We start from the raw sequence: 17265 nt of genomic DNA on the forward strand, positions 1-17265 counted from the left end.
AGATTGCAATCTAAGGCAATCACTTCTACTATTTGATGACCTTTAATCTTCACTAGTTCTTGCTTATAAGACAACCAAGTTATTAAACATGTTAAAGATACACATGAAGGTATTTTCTAAGGGAAGTCCACTCCATCTAATTATTTGGATGGGATGTTATCATTAGTGTGATGAGCCACTTCAATCCCTGCCTCCAAATTCTTATCAATACTTCTCTTTTCTGATATTGCTCCAGTCTAGTGTGAGCCTTTTCCTGGTCTAGTGCCTTCATGTTGCTGCAGCTGCCACAAAGTGACAGGAAATGAGGAAATGCAGAAAGAAAGGAGAGCAGCTCTATATCTCTCAATGGGAACTCCAGAAGCCAAATGAAAACATCCTGATAAATGCCTGGATAACTGCAACTAGTGAGAGAAATGCAGATAGATATGTAGTAAATAAGATCTAATTGGTTGATACATAATGGCAAAATCACTGCCAGGTACATTACTGGCCTTGGACTTACATCATTATGAAAGTGACAAGCAACATATAAATATGGCTGCTTATCCAAATTCCAGTCATTACAATTATGCTATCAAAGAAAATACATTAAATTACGATTTTGTTTGAGAATTGCCAAGATTGGATCATCATAGTGTATTATTATTTTATACTGATTATATCTGTAGTTAGTACTGGTCTCAGATTCATTTTCACCGATTGGGGAATATAACTGGAATTGGTTTCATCTTATGGACGTATCAGAAAATACATATTCTGTCTTTCCTTTATGAAACTGCTTCAAACTGTGCATGTCCTAAATGTTTCCAGATTGATTTGGGAATCCATTTGCTATCCTTGCTTTTAGAGTAGAATCAATTTAAATTAAACATTTTGGCAGATCAAAGAATGTTTAGTGAATTCTCTTATACATAATCTCATCTAAAGCCTCATATGGAGGTTCAATCCACTTTTTACAGACTTTGCAACATGTAAGAAGCTGGTGCTGGTGCTGGTGCATGTATAATAGGAAACATCTCAGTAACAGTTGCTGGGAACTACGTGTAAAAAATTATGCTATTCTCCTCCTTTCTGCCTTTTTGTACTTCTGCTAGATGCCTGGTTGGCTGTCTAAGGAAAAGAAGGCTGGACTAGATGGGCTTTAGGTCTAACCCCATGCAGCATAGGACTAAATATTTGGTTTTTCAGTTCAGATATCAAAGCATTCACAGGTCCAGTAATTCCAGTAATTCAAACCTGCAAAAGAATCATATCACTTCACCATATACTGTATGCTGCATTCACTCAACCTACTAAACTCTAAAACGGAGTTAAGAAAATGATTCCTGTGTCCACATATCATGCTCAGCCTAAACAAGAGATATTATTTAATGTCATGGCTTTGTTCATACAACATGCTAAGACAATGGCTGTCTTCCTACAATATGTTGGACCACAAACTATCCAAACCCCTGCCCCTCCCCCAATTTAGCTTAATTCAGTCAGGGTATGATTGTGGGAATAGGCATCAGGAAGTGCAGCAAGCTACCTATAAATATTGCAATGCCTTGTTTGAGCAGGCCAAAGTTCCATTTAAATCACATTTGATCTTTGACAATCACAAGGGTTTGCTACAAAGAAAAGGGGGTCAATCTATTTTCCAAAGCACCAGAAGGCAAGACAAGAAACAATGGATGTAAACTAATCAAGGAGAAAAGCAACCTAGAACTAAGGAGAATTATGAGAACAATTAACCAGTGGAACAACTTGCCTTAAGAAGTTGTGGGTGCTCCATCACGGGAGGCTTTTACGAAGAGACTGGACAGCCACTTGTCTAGAATGGTATAGGGTCTCCTGCTTGAGCAGGGGGTTGGACTAGAAGACCTCCAAGGTCCCTTCCAACTCTGTTATTCTGTTTTGTTCAAATTTACATTGCTAAAGATCATAAGAGGCTATGAGGAATAATTTAGCAGTGATGATGTTAATCTGGTTGAAAGGAAAAGTCCAGAATTAATTCATAGTTAATAAAGAAAGAAGAGATTTGAAGGTCATCATATTAAACTCCAATCATTAACAAGTGAAGGCAATGAAATGTGGACCAGCTTTGTGGCTACTGTTTTATTTTCCAAAAACAGCTCATGGCTTTTTCGTATGTGTTTCTTTTCCTGCTTTGCTAACTAACTGGCACATTAAGCAAAGCAGATGGGAACTAATGTAGTACTTGTACAGGAGGTCCATACTGAATAAATTATTTCATGCTGGTGATCTAGATGCTGCCAATGTCCTTGGAAAAGGACAAGAAGATGGAGAGCAATCAAGATCTTCCTGTCTGAAAACCTGCAGCTTTCTTTGCCTTCTTTCATCCTGAGGTTTCCTGCTTAGATGCTTCAAAAAGGCAGCTCGTGTTTCACACAACCATCATGTGATTTCTTCTCCCCCCCCCTTAGTATATTTTAAGCCTCTCCCTGACGTCACACTTTTCTCCATCTCAACAGGATTTATTTTGCATTCAGGGATTAGATTGCAACCTTTGAGCTTGCTCTTTCTATTATTCTCATTTCAAGGCACTAAGGATGGATAAACTACAACATAGGCAAAGAGAAAAGTTTACATTTGACTTCCATTTTGTCCTTCTCTCAGCAGGAAAATACATTTCCTTCCTTGATCAGACCCTTTTGTATTCTGAAGGACCACACCAAACTTTCTTATTCTTAGTATGTGGTCAGAGTTGAAGGACAAAAGTTGCTTCAAATAAGACAAAATAAGCTAAGCCTTAACCACTTAATGAGCATAAAACAGATTTGTTTTTAATTATCGGGAGACTTCAATCAAACTATTTCTGAGGCAGAATTTTAGAGAGAATTTTTTAAAAAGAGATTTGGAATCTGTGTCCCTCCAGATCTTGCTGCCCCAAATACTATGTACTGTACAATAATAGGTGAAACTCAGAGTTGAAGTAGAGCACTATCTAAATAATATACTATACTCCTGATTTTGAAGAGGAAAAGAAACATGGACTATTAAGCCATGAGAAAGCAGTGGGGGAAGTGAGAGACTGGGAAAGGAGAACTCAGTAATAATTTTTATTCATATTGCACCAAAAGACTAACTAGATCTGTATATATTCTAGTACTTTCCAAATATGTTGAAAGTATAATTCCCAGAATTTCTCAACAAGCATGGACAATGGGCCTGCCACTTACCTCGCTATGCTAAATGTAAAGGTTTCCCCTGTCCAGTCGTATCCGACTCTAGGGGGTGGTGCATTCTCTACTTCTTAGCCAAGGGAGCCAGTTTTGTCTGAAAACATTTCTGTGGTCATGTGGCCTGCATGGCTATATGCTGAGGTGCACAGAACGCTGTTGCCTTCCTACCAAAGCGGTACCTATTTATCTACTTGCTCTTGCATGCTTTCAAACCGCTAGGTGGGCAGGAGGTGGGGCAGGAATTCACTCCCATTGCAGGGTACTCCAGTCTTGCATCTGGGCTGTCAGCTTTCTAGCTGACAAGCTCAGCCTCTTTAACTGCTGAGTCATTGTGCCCCCCTTTCTGATATGCTAATGAACAGTAATCTCCAGTGAATAAAATACTTAAAAAAATGATCCTTTACTTGCAAACAAGCTAGGAGGACATTCTTGCAGCTAATCCCAACTCAAACCAGAATTCTTATTTGAGGCAAAAAAACCAACAACAACTAGTCTCAAATTATCCTACTTTGGACATATTATTACCCAACATTCTGGAGAAAGCTTTAATGCTGGGGAAGGAAAGAGAAGAGCATCAAAATGGATGGACTCGGTTATAATGGTAATGACTGCACCATCGGGAGACCAGAAAGACCAGGCTAGGGACAGACTGTCGTGGAGAAAATCTAAGAGTCTATAATGACTTTATAAGAGATAGACTAAATAATGAGGAGTCAAAAGCACAAATAAAAACATATAATACAGTTACGATAAACTTGATATATATTTGAATTTTTGTATATATGTTTACATGTTTTGTATGTTTTGTTGTGATTTGTTTAGTTTAGTTTGTACTTTCAAATAAAAATCTATAATAATAAAAAAAAGAGTCTATAATGACTTGATGGCACATCATCAATCAGTTAGTCAATTAATTACCTTCTGAAAGACATCAGATTGAGGAAGAATGATTTCCTGAAATCTAATCAGTCAGATTAGCCCTCAGCCACCTCTACTAGATCTTCATCATGTGTACAAAGTTAGGTAAAATTTTCCTCCAGGTTTCCCCAGATAATAATCTGACTAATCAGCGGCCAAAATTCATTGCAATGTCACTGCTGTACATTTACTTGCTTCCTTTTCTTCTAGATTTAGTTCACAGTAGACTATTTGCCCAACAGGAAAGTGAAGTGAGTTAAGGAGAAGCTGATCATTCTTCATCAAGTTTTATCCATTTTCTTTTATTCAGTTCAGTCAAAATCTTGGAGAAAGTAAGCAAAAGGACAGCAACAGCAAGGAGGAAATGTATAGCCAAGATGGTCTGGAAATCACAACTAAAGTTCTGCTCAGTTCTATCTCCTCTCTCCCTCCCTCCTTTCCCCATCTCTCTCTACACACACACACACATCCATATCTATCTATCTATCTATCTTTCTTTCTTTCTTTCTTTCTTTCTTTCTTTCTTTCTTTCTTTCTTTCTTTCTTTCTTTCTTTTTTTCTTTCTATCTTTCTATCTGTCTATCCATCCATCCATCCATCCATATCTATCTATCTATCCATATCTGTCTGTCCGTCTGTCCATCCATCCATCCATCCATCCATCCATCCATCCATCCATCCATCTACATTGCTCTCCAGCTAATAAAATGCATTTGCTCTGAAGTTATTTATTTATTTATCCACCTTCTATAGTTGCCCATCTCAGCCAAATGACTCTGGGCAGCTTACAATTCTTATGTTTAAACCATTCTCCCAATTTGACGTGTGTGTGTGTGTGTGTGTGTGTGTGTGTGTGTGTGTGTGTCTGTCTGTCTGTCTGTCTGTCTGTCTATCTATCTATCTATCTATCTATCTATCTATCTATCTATCTATCTATCTATCTATCTGATTTATTGGCTGCCCTCTTACCACAATGTTAAAAAGATAAAACTACTTAAGTAAAATACTACAAACATATAAAAATACAAAATACAATAGCTAAAAGGCTTTGGATGGTAATTACTGATGCCTGACCTTGCTTCATCCCAGCTCCAGTTAAATGTGGATAAATGTCGGGAGAAGAAAAGCAAAGAAAAATGTGGGTGGTGAGAGCTGGGATGACAGATTTCTCAATTTGTGTTTCATCCAACTGCCCATCTTTCTTCTTGGAGCTCTTCCTAACTGACAGCTTGATTCTGTTATTCAGTTTTCAGTGAGAAACCCCGCCCCCCCAATATCGAATGTTAATAGATGGAGTGTTTTTCAGGTGTCAGGTACCCAGCTCCACCACCCACGTCACTTCGTAAATCAACAAGGAAGATTGGATTGATCTGGTTTTATTCAAGTGGCTGGCCTTCAGCTAGTACAATCAACAGAAAAATGAAACATTTTGAAGAATGGTGTCTATTGTGAAAGAAAGCCAATCTGTTCTTTGGTTATTACGTTTGTTATTTGTACTCCCTCCAACCCACTAGGGTGTAAGCGGCAAGCAGTAGTAAGAAAGGGAGAGCTGCCCACCCTCCTAAGCCAGCCTGCTTGCCAGAACTGGAATAAGAGTTACCCACCAGTCCACACAGTCTCTGAAGGAAGGAAGAGGGAAGTGGTTCTTCCCAGTACCAAATGTCTCAGACCAGTCCTGTTACATATGGACGGATGTAAGAATTTGCATGACTGCCACAGATTGGATGGAATTCGTGGCGGGAAAAATGAAATGCTGTCAGTGGCCAGCCGGCAAGCCGGAGGGGGGGGGTTAAAAGGCAATCCGCGGCTGTTGCACCGGCAGTTCTGTACAATGACCAGCTGAATAAATATACTAGAAAGGTTCTGGAGTCCCGTCTCTTCAGTCCCTTTTGTGAATGGTATCCTTGGAATTAAATGGAATAATTGTGTTGGGATTGGGATTGTATTCTTTTGAGTAACTTGCTGATGATATTCCTAGAAATTGAGCTGCCTCCGAAATAGAGCCTAACAACTATTAACAAATCTGAAGATTTGGGCTCATTACAGTACACATCAGCTTTATCTATCCATGATATGTAGCTTCTGAGACAAAGCCAAGGATGCTTGCCATGCTGAGACTTGCATTTAGGTTCTCTTCTCTTGTGCCATTTTGATGCTTGGGTTATGATGCTACAGAAATTAGACCAGCTGCTTCAGAACTTGATTTAAGTTATTGACAATTTTTTTTTTCCAAATACATTTGATTCATTTAAATGGTTTCGGTTTTTACCGTGGCATGTACTCCACTGAATTTGGTGTTTACAAACAGAACTAATGCATGCTAATTAAATACTCAGTTGCTGTTAATTTAATTCTATTCCTAGGGAAAGTTGCATAGTTTGATGGTGCTAAGGAAGGTAGAATACTGCTACCAATGTCTGGAGCTCTGTTATTAGAGCAGAGGCACATAGCAAGCTCAGTTCCTTTGATACCTTAAATCAGCATGCATCCCTTTTTAAGTGTCTAAAGTCAGATCTGGGTTGCTTCTTATATTACCTCAGGTCAGTGGTGGGTTGCTACCGGTTCTCCCCAGTTCTTGCGAACTGGTAGTGGAAATTCTGAGTAGTTCAGAGAACCAGTAAATACCACCTCTGCCTGGCCCCATCCCCAATCTATTCGCTGCCTCCCAAGTCCCAGCTGATCGGCTAGAAGGAAAAAATCAGGGCTCACTTGACAAAGAAGAGAGAAAAAAAAACAAGACACCTTAGCTTTAAATTGAGAAGCCAAGAAGCCTCCTAACTGATCGGCTAAAACCGATCCGCTCCTTGTAAACCGCTCGGTGATGGTAGATTGGCAATTGAGGCCAAGCTGCCTGAAAGCAGTTTCCGATGCTCTCGGTGGTGGCAGAGTAGCAAAAAACTGTTTAAACTCTTACCATGGTGCTTCAAAGGGCCGCCCTACAGCTGATCAGTGGTAAAAGGCAGTGTGGTGGTAGACCAGTGCGCTCCAAAAATAAATGGGTAGACCGGTAGGGTTCTGCAAGCAGTTAAAAGTCTGGTAGACCAGTACCTCTGCTAAATACTAAAGAATTGTTTGTCACATGACCATCAAACCACATCCACAAATAAGCCACGCCCACAGAACCGGTAGTAAAAATATTTAGAACCCATCCCTGCTTCAGGTTATATGAAAATTAAATTGTACAGAGGTGAGGAGCCCTTGATCCTGCAGATATGGTGGAACCATTACTTCCATTCCAACCATATGGCTGAATTATTAATTCCCACTACGTTCAGCTGCGCTATCGGCCAGGCTAGTCAAGACTGCAAGGGCATTGTACTACAGCTGCTTCTGGTCTGGATGTTCCATAGATCAGCCATCTTACGCACTGTGTTATATAGAGCTACTGTATGTTTCTCAACCTCAGCAACTTTTAAGATGTGTGAATTTCAACTCCCAGGATTCTCCAGCCAGCGGAGATATATAATATGACAAAGTATATAAATCTTCATGGCATTTATCTTACAAAAGCAAACTGGGCTCACTCATGTTATGGCAAAATGCTGTTTGTAAATGAAGATTTACAATTTGGAGTGTTTAAAAATCCATCCTATTATGGCTTATTCATCCAATAAACCTTGGGTAAGCCATGTGAATGCTGATGCCAAGGAAAGTACATGGTTGTTTTTCCATGGAGCCACCAGGAGTTCACGAGTTTCTTACTTTGTTAGCTGGAGCATATTCAAGGACATAGCAACAATTGGAGTACTTGGGAGAGCAAACTTTGGTGACCCAAGGGGTCATTTCAATGAACAATGTGGGCAACTGCCCAGATATGCACCTCACTCACTCACTCATTTGCACTCATACACCTCTTCCTTGCTATTGACTTCCAGTTACTTTCTGGATGCAGTTCAAGTTTCTGATTATTATCTTTAAGGCCCGGGGGCTGGATCCGTGGGGTACTTAGATCGGCTTGTGGGGCCACCCTGGAAACAGCGAAGGACTGGCCTGCAGTGCTTCTGCCAGTGAAAATGGAGCTTTCACTAGCAGAGGTTGCAGGAGGTCGTGGCAGCTGGAAATGGAGCTCGGGAGCCCGTTTTCTCTGGCAGAGCGCTCGGGCCACCACAAGTGCCCCTGACATGAGTGACGTCAAGCTGGCCACGCCCACCCCAGCTCCCCAGGTCAAACACAACCCTGATGCAGCCCTAAATGAAATCGAGTTTGACACCCTTGCCCTAGATGGCAAAGAGCCACATAATTTGCAGGACCACCTTTGCTTGCAGGTATCAATCTATCCCATTAGGATAGATAGGGTGGATGTGCTTTGGATCTCTTCCCTTAAATGTTGTCATGCGATAGGATCTCAGAGAAGTGCCTTCTTGATAACCAGCTTTTTTGAATAATTTCCCACAAAAGATTCAAGGAATCGCTATCTTTTACCCTTCAGAAGGCTGAGAAGACCCTTTTTATCAATTGTTGTGAGCTGCCTAGGATCATCATGAGGTAGGGACCATGTAAGCTGAATGAATGAATGAATGAACGCCTTCCCTCCCAAAGAGATTTTTAAGCAGGATAATCAAGGAGAAACTTTAGGCAAGGGGTTCCTAAACTTTTATATTTTAGTGTAATCTTAATATAGATACCTCCCCTAAAAGTCCAAACACCAAAATAAACACAGATGAACATTGAGAACAATATGAAGAATTTATTTTTTAATAAAGATGTACAAAATAAAAAAGCAAAGGTTGTTCACACTTCTGCTGGACTCCATTTCCCCCCCCTCTCCAAGGGAGGTATACCTATTTTGGAAAACCTAGTATAGACTCTTTACTGTTGTAACATTATTAAGATACTCCTTAACAGGGTCATTGACTCCCCCAAAGCACTGACCTATAGCGCAGGTAGAGTCATTAAAAGTTATACTTTCATTTGTAATCAGAATTGTGGCAACTTGAAAGCTTTGCAAGTTGACATTTTTTGATCTAGATAAATGGTGAAAACTCTTATTTTTTTTCCCCTTCCTACTATCTTGCTTAGCCTCCCAAGCTTCCCCTACCATTAGCAGGAAGGAATTTGCAAACTAATCAGCTTGGTTGACAAAGAGAGTCACGGAGGTCTATGAGTTGCATAGTGGGGACCAACTGGGACATCAAGCAAAGGAAGTAACCGAAAACTGGATGCACTTGAGTTGATTGTTAAACTGCAAGTTAACCAGCCAGTCTTACACAAGGTTGTGTTTTGTGTGCTTTTTAAAAAGCGACAGGCTGTAATTATACAAATGTGGTGATATGCAGAATCAACTCAGAGCAATGAGGACTTACTATTGTAAATTCATTATAGATGCCCACTTTGACAAGACTCTGGGCAGCTTACAAATACAACAAAAACTGTTAAAAACAAATAGGTAACCTGGACTAATAGAATCAGATAACATCAAATAGAACCAATGAGCGGCTCCAAAAACACATGAAACCCAGGCCTGGGACCAAAGCCAGGTCTTTAAGGCGTTTTGCAACACTCAGAGGGAGGCACTGATGAAATCTTGGGTGTGGGGGGGGAGCAGGTTGTTGTTTCAGAGGATGTGGGCCATGCTTCCTTAGTCCCATCAGATGACAATATTTAATAGAAGGGACTTGGAGTATACCCATTCTTCCAGAATTATTTCTGGAAATAATTAACATTAGTAGACTAATATTGGTAGCATACTAATATTAGTATCAGTATACAGGTAGCCTTCGACTTAAAACTGTTCGCTTAGTGACAGTTCAAAGTTGTGAAAAGTCACAAAAAAGTGACTTTAGCACACAGAATAACCAAAATTAAACTTAATACAGAATTATTAAACTTGAGTTCATATTTCTCATATTTCATATTTCTTAGGATGACCTGATGGCTGAAGCCAGAATCTCCTGCTTCCTTTCATTTTTTTTTTTCAACCTGGTGTACATTTTTCTTTTATTGATTGAAGAAATTTGTCTCCTTTCCTCCATCTTCTTGTATTTCATTCCGAGAAACACTGTTTTAAAAGAACAAAGTCTTTTATCTCTTTGGGAAGGGAAGCAGAGGACGGCAATCTCTCTTCTTCTAAGATGACAGATGCTATACCCAGATGTATAAGTTGTATATATACTGTGCATATGAGCATCAGAGTAACAGAAAGGCTGAGAGAGTGAGAGGCTGCAGCCTGTACATTCCCTATAGCAATCATATAAAATGTTAAATGGAAACAGGAACAAATACTGCATTCTTTGTCAAAAAATATGGATTCTCCTACACCGATGCATTATATATAGAAGAATTAAACTGCCATTATAGAACTGTGTCACACAGCTAACCTATTCTTCTTTTTGTTCTTCATTTAATATGACAAGATTTATTGGCATATGTTCAGATCTGTTTAGTTACATATGAGAGCTCACAGTAATAGCTGATCCCTCACCAAGAGGATAAGCTTGGAAGAATTGACTTTGAAGTACCTATTGACAGGGAAAACTTAAGAAACATACATGCCTTGGGGAAAAGTATTCAAAGGACACACTGCTTCCTCCAAACAGCTCCCTTTTATAACAAGGCAGTTTACCTATGCATATAAACATACCACTGTGCTTCATGCTATCAATAGTCCTGGCTCTGTCTTTCTGCATACAGTAAGTTGCTTGCCTTTACTCACCACTCCTCTTAGGAACCTAAAATCAACTTGATAGACCTTGTATCTCTTTTATTTTGAAGATCCTAACCCAGTTTCTTCTAGCAAGACTCCCCACAGCAATTGCAGCACCATCTTCCTTACAGATGTTCCAAAGTATTTCACTAGAACTTGAAAGAGTTCATAAGAATGGGTTAGGTTGTGATCAGGTTTGCTGATTGGTTCTTTGATACAATGTGCTGTTTTTAAAGTCTCACCAAGTATAGGATGGATTCAGGACCAATAGAATTGTTTGATAATTTGTCTCTCCCTACAGTACTTTGCCTTGAAAAAGCAAGGTTTTCAGGAACATTTATTTCTTTTGAATTCTTATGGTCAAGAGAGATCCTCTCCTTCCAGACATTTGGAGTTGACATCACTCCCCCCCCCCCCAGTATAATCAACGGTGCTTTGCTTGATAGGCTTCAGAGACAGTCCTTGAGTAAAAATTAATAGCAAGAAAAGGCACAGAAAAAGCAAATGGTACTGATTTTCCTTAATGGTCATAATTCTAAATTCTAAATTTATAAACTTTACTTGGATTTTCAAAATCCAAGTGGATCATATCCCCCATTAAAGATATAAATGAAGCTACTAAGGATATAATAAAAGAAACCCCGATACCTGACTAAAGCATTATAAAAAGAATAAAGCATAAAATTCTTTAAACGAATAAACATAAATAATGAATGTATAAGAGAAGGCACAGTAGAAACAATGCTTTTAATTAGTCATAAAATATCCATATTTTTCAGCCTACTGTTTCAACTGCTACATTGAAAGAGAAGAATCTCATTTCCTGTTCAAAGGTACAAAAAAGTAGGGCCAAAGTAAACAGAACAAAGTTATTGTAGCAATGTTCTGTCTATGTACAAGACTGTTTTCTTTTAGTTCCCATAGGCTCCCTGTCTAATGTAACTTTAGCTCTATCATTGACAATTTCAGAAAAGCAAAACACAACAGGTACCCCTACACACTGCTAAATCAGTAGAGTTTGTGTTCAGCTGAGAGCAGGATTCACAACTTCTTTTGAGCGGTTACATAGTTTTGGGTGCATAACAAATAAAAAAAACTACTACATTGACTTAGATTTTGAGTGTTAGGATAGAGTTATGCACCAAAAACTGAAGGAGGCAAGACAAAGCAGTATGCGCAGCCAGGACAAATTTTGATTTCATTTACATTTAATTGAAATTACAATTAGCATGTTTATGTATATTTAACAATTTTCTAATTATGTCACAAACATTTACAATTTAGTAGCTATTTAAAAGTAATTGATTGGGACCCTGAGGCTTTAGGTCATGCACCTCTACCTAAACACAATAAATGAATGTGCATATAATCTGTTAGAGTTATATTATATGAACACCAAGTCTCACAGCTTGTTCAGAAGAAGCTCTGGTTTAGCACTGTATATGGACATCATTTAGAGTGATTCTGCATGGCCAACCCCCAACAGTCACAATAAAGATATTCTGGATTGTTCATCCTTGTTCGATTTGTATTTCTTTTATTTTTTAGGACACAAAACTGTGTACATAATGGTCCCAAAGTCACCCAGTCAATTTCATGCATAAAGGAATAGAACTCACACTGTCTTCATTTCTAGTCTGGCCAGCTCTTAATAGAAAGTAGAGGAAAAGATGGGGAAGAAGCCCCCTGAAAAATAGGGATTACTAACACAAGAAAAAATCATTTGTACCATCCATAAAATATTGTGAATAAAACAGGGAAACTGTACACACACACCCAAAAAAAGCCTGATGTTGCCACCTTCTTTTCATACTCTTGTAAACTGAATAATTCAGGATGGTTCAGGATAATGCATACGTAAACTGCAATACTTAATCCAAGTGAACAAAATGCTGGGTTGGTTTTTTCCATTTCTCAACACCAGCTATAAAAGAAATCGTGTTTAAGGTTATCTTTTTAAAGTTTGGCCAATGCTAATTGGTGTAAATTCCTAGAAATTTACTACTCAATTGTTTCTCTCCATTGGATTGAAAATAAGGGAGAGTGTAATTACAGAATCAAAGCAGAAGTGGCACCATGATTGCTATAATTAGGAAGCCAATTTACCTAGTAAAGTGGCTCTTGAAACCTGAGCCTGTTGCTGAAGAGGAGGAGGAAGAGGAGAAAATAAGATTATAGGCAGCAGAGAGGCTTTTCCTCAAGCAAAATGCTCTGCACTTGGCATACAGATTCCATATACTTAGTTAAACTCAGTAAAAAAAATGACTTGGGCTGATTTGGACACACTTTTAAAAAACAAATTGTGCCTTGGCTGAAGTTAAGTTTCCAAGGAAGGAAGACATGAGAAAATGGCACGAAGGTTAGTCTTTTCATATACTGCTAAAGCCTTACTCTACAAAATACCACTTTTTGTGCAGTATAGTCCCTCATCTCAAGAGATAAGGGTAGAGCTATCTGGCCATCCTCCATGAACTTTGTCAATTTAATCTGATTTTCTGAAGAAAGTGAAAAAGGATTCTCCAAACAGATCTTCCACACTAGCATAGATCTATTACCGTAAGGAAGCAAGAATGAGTCCCCTCCCCTTCCAGATTTAGGAGACTGGACATTGTCTTTCGCTCTTATACCAAACTGTGGAATCTGTCTCTTTCACAGGAACACCTTCAAAATTCTAGCCTTAAGAACAATGATTCTGCAGGCTTTCTCATGATTGATATTTACACTACACACAGTAACAACATGCAGAAAGAACAGCTCTGATAATTTTCACTCTAACCAATTCCACCCCACTAAAATTCTTACACGTTCCACTCCAGTTCATTGGATTTAGAAGAAAGGCCCAATTCCAAATATCTGCATGATTAATGAATGACAAGAGTTAGGAAAAATGTTCACAAACTTGAACATTTGAGTGGGTGAGAAAGAATGGTAATGTATATAATATATAATTTCTAAATTCTAGCTTTGGAGTCATCTCATTCCCTTTACCCAGTAATCATTCCTGCATTTACTGGCATACTGTGTTCTTGTGTGGGACAACTATTAAGTCTTGCTTGATTTGTAGGGATAGGTTTCTTTAAGTCAGGTCTGAACAAACAGTCCTGTCAGAGAACTGCTCTCTGGTCCAAGAAAAAAGAACTGTGATAATTTTAGTTCTTCCTATTCCCCCACTCTCCCTCCAAAGGGATATTACAATTTGGTAATAATTTTAATTAGCTCTTAAATTACCTGCAAAGCCAGGGCTTCAGTTTGTGAACCTCTGGCTAAGCCAAGGGTGTCAAACTCAAGGCCCAGGGGCCAGATCCGGCCCACGGGATGCTTAGATCTGGCCCGTGGGGCTGCCCTGGAAACAGCAAAGAATCTGCCCTCAGTGTTACTGCCAGTGAAAACAGAGCCGTCGCAGCTGAAAATAGAGCTCGCAAGGGCCATGGGCGGCACTCCCAAGCTCTGTTTTCACTGGCAGAGGGTTGCAGGAGGCCGTTGCAGTCGAAATGGAGCTCAGAAGCCACATGAGTATCGAGCTGGCCACCCTGGCCATACCCATGCCAACCCCTCGAGGTCAAACACATCTCTGATGCAGCCCTCAATGAAATCAAGTTTTTCACCCCTGGGCTAAGCTAAGGAAAGATTGCACTTAGTGGGGCTAGATAAATTTTACCATAAGACTGTTTCCTTTGTCTGACAGACCAGCACTGCCAGGCCAAAATTATATCCTGATTATGCTTGTATTATAATAAGACAAACTTATTTGAGCGTCAAAAAGTCATTTAGAAGAAAAAAAGAGTATGTAGGAAGTGTGAATCATTTGAAGTGGCCTTTCCTATTTTTTATCCGGATTATCACATCTGACTTTTTATAGAAAACTAGCAATAAATCTTATTCAGTAAAACTGACTCACTTCCAACATGAAGTGCTTGTCCTTTCAGTTATGAAGATAACTCTCGTTTGAAGTAAAAACAATCTTTTCTTGTGGGCAAATGTAATACAGATTGTTAAAACCCATTTTCTAAACAGGGTAAGTCATCCAGAGAGATTTCTGTACTATTAGAACAACTATCTTGGTGAAGAGAGCAAATAAATTGAAATACACAATTCCTTTTATACTTGGATGAAAACCCTCTTTCAAAATTATCAACAGTTATGATCTATTGAAGATAATGCAGAGATCACACTACCACTTCTGGTTTGATACCACATTAATCAGATTTCACAAAATGTGTTTTGAGAAAGACAGGTTATTTCCCACCTCATCCCACTCTATTAGTTATCAAGACTGCAACTTGCTTGTTCTCCAATTGGCCCCATTAACTATGAGGGCTAGTCATTGATAAATAAGTACTGACAAAAAAATGAACGAACAAAAACAACCCTTAAGATCGGGGCTGGAAGAATTTAAAGTATCATGTACTTACTGATATCAGAAATGAAACAAAACTATTTTTTACAACTAAACCAAATACATTAGAATGCCAAAGAACTGTTTGTTTCTCAAATTTTCTGTAGCAAAATGTTTGCAAATGTTTGCACTAGTAAAACCATATTAAAATATGCATTAATTTTCATCTATTTACATTCAACACTGGAAAAATAAACATCCCCTTACCCTAGCTCTACCTACCTGTAAAAAAAATGTCATTAGGTGGAAAGCAGGCAAAGTCAACAGCATGAACTGTCAAGATGCAACAACCTCCCAGCTGCTCATTTCACTTCCTGACTTCATGAAACCAATGGCCATCAAGGCAAAGCAAGAACTGACACATATCTCTTACTGGCAAAAATTGTAAGATTTTAGGCATAAACAAAGACACATGGAGAATATGATCCCAGAGGCAGAGAGACAAGAATGTGTAGAAATTGGATTACTGACCTGCAAGAAACATGGGAAATCAATTTTACCCCATCTCAGATGGGGTAGCAAACTAGTGCTATTTACAACTAAGCAGGGAAGAGTACCCTATTTCATGCTAACAGACTACATGGTAGGTCCATCCTTCTTAATATGGCATAGGAAGGAGATATTGCTTTCTTAGCTCTGACTCTACCAAACACATTTAATTGCCATCGCAATTGGAGAACTGCCAGAGATGAGAGTGACCTTATGAGTAGCAGCCCTTTGCAAATGCAGATATAAGAAAATGTTATCATCACACTAATACTCTTCATCAGATGGCTATGGAAGGATTTCCTATTGATTTCAGTGCAGAAGCAAAAAGGCATAACATTTGAAATAATAATGCCTTCAATAATTTATTCCTATATTACAGAGTTATACCCACTTTCTCCAGCCCATACTTTTCATGTAGAAAAGTGTGTAGAAAAATCCAGGAAGTATTAATAAGCATTTAATATGAGTAAGCACTAATCATAAAATAGAGGTATTTTGCTGTTTTAATGTTTGTTGCTTTTCCATGTAATTGTATATTACCATTATACTATTCACAATGCTGAGGTAAGCAAAAGGATACTCTTTTAATTGAAAAGTTAGAAATATCTAACTATTGTTATAACACAATCCTTACATTAGCTTCCTGCATGATTTCGTTTGAAGTGTCCTAAAGATTTGCTAAACTTAATTTTTACTCTTAAATAGATAAAATAAACTTTGGTTCCTATTGTTCTTTCTATGAGAGACACTCTACAATTTCAATAACTCAGTTAACCATACAGAAAAATTCGAATATAAGTAAATCAGGTTAACTGGAAAGCACTTCTGGTTTTGTAGTAGCCTTTTAATGCAACTCCAGTCCTAAACATATTTATTTGGAATATTAATTTTGTCAGGCCTTATTTCCAAGTAAATCATTTTTGGATTGCAATCCAAAATTATTACCAGGTTATAAAACCATCTAGAAAACCAACATGCCACACAGAGCAGTATTTTGCTTGCTCCTGTTCACAAATATAATGAAACACTCACAAATATAACCAAATCCAATTGAAGCTATGGAAAATTGGTCTATCAGAACAGGAAATATTATCTCCTAGGAAACAGGTGTCATCCACCCAATTTACAAATGTATTTTATCACCTTCTTTGAGTAGATGCCTTGTCTTCAATCTCATTCCCGATGTAGCTAGCAGGACTCAGATCCTGCACCATACAAAACAGCAATGGAAACAACACACCTACTTCTCTTTGCTAGAATTAAATTGAAGTGGAGCATCCATGGACAACAGAGCTGTCTGGCTCTACAAGATTAGATTGAGGAAACTGAGAATGAATATATCATGCTAAGTCAAACTGAGATGCCAAACACAGGCATCTGCACCTGTGCTGAACACTCATTTGTAAATCTTTCAGATTTCTGACAATTACAATAGGAAAAAGGATGTTTAGAAAACATAAACACAGTATTTGAATATTAATATTCAATAATATTTATCAATCTCAAAAACACTGAGTGTGACTCATTTAAAGTTTGATTCAATCTGAGACACAAGTTGGGAAAACACCCATGATCAAAATAGTTGCTTTTTCTCTTCTTTCAAGACTGAGATAAGACCGAAATAGTGCTTACAC

The sequence above is a fragment of the Pituophis catenifer genome, unplaced genomic scaffold (genome assembly GCF_029215685.1).
Source record: "Pituophis catenifer annectens isolate HBS135680 unplaced genomic scaffold, rPitCat1.0.hap2 SCAF_3, whole genome shotgun sequence".
NCBI classification, from domain to species: Eukaryota; Metazoa; Chordata; class Lepidosauria; order Squamata; family Colubridae; genus Pituophis; species Pituophis catenifer.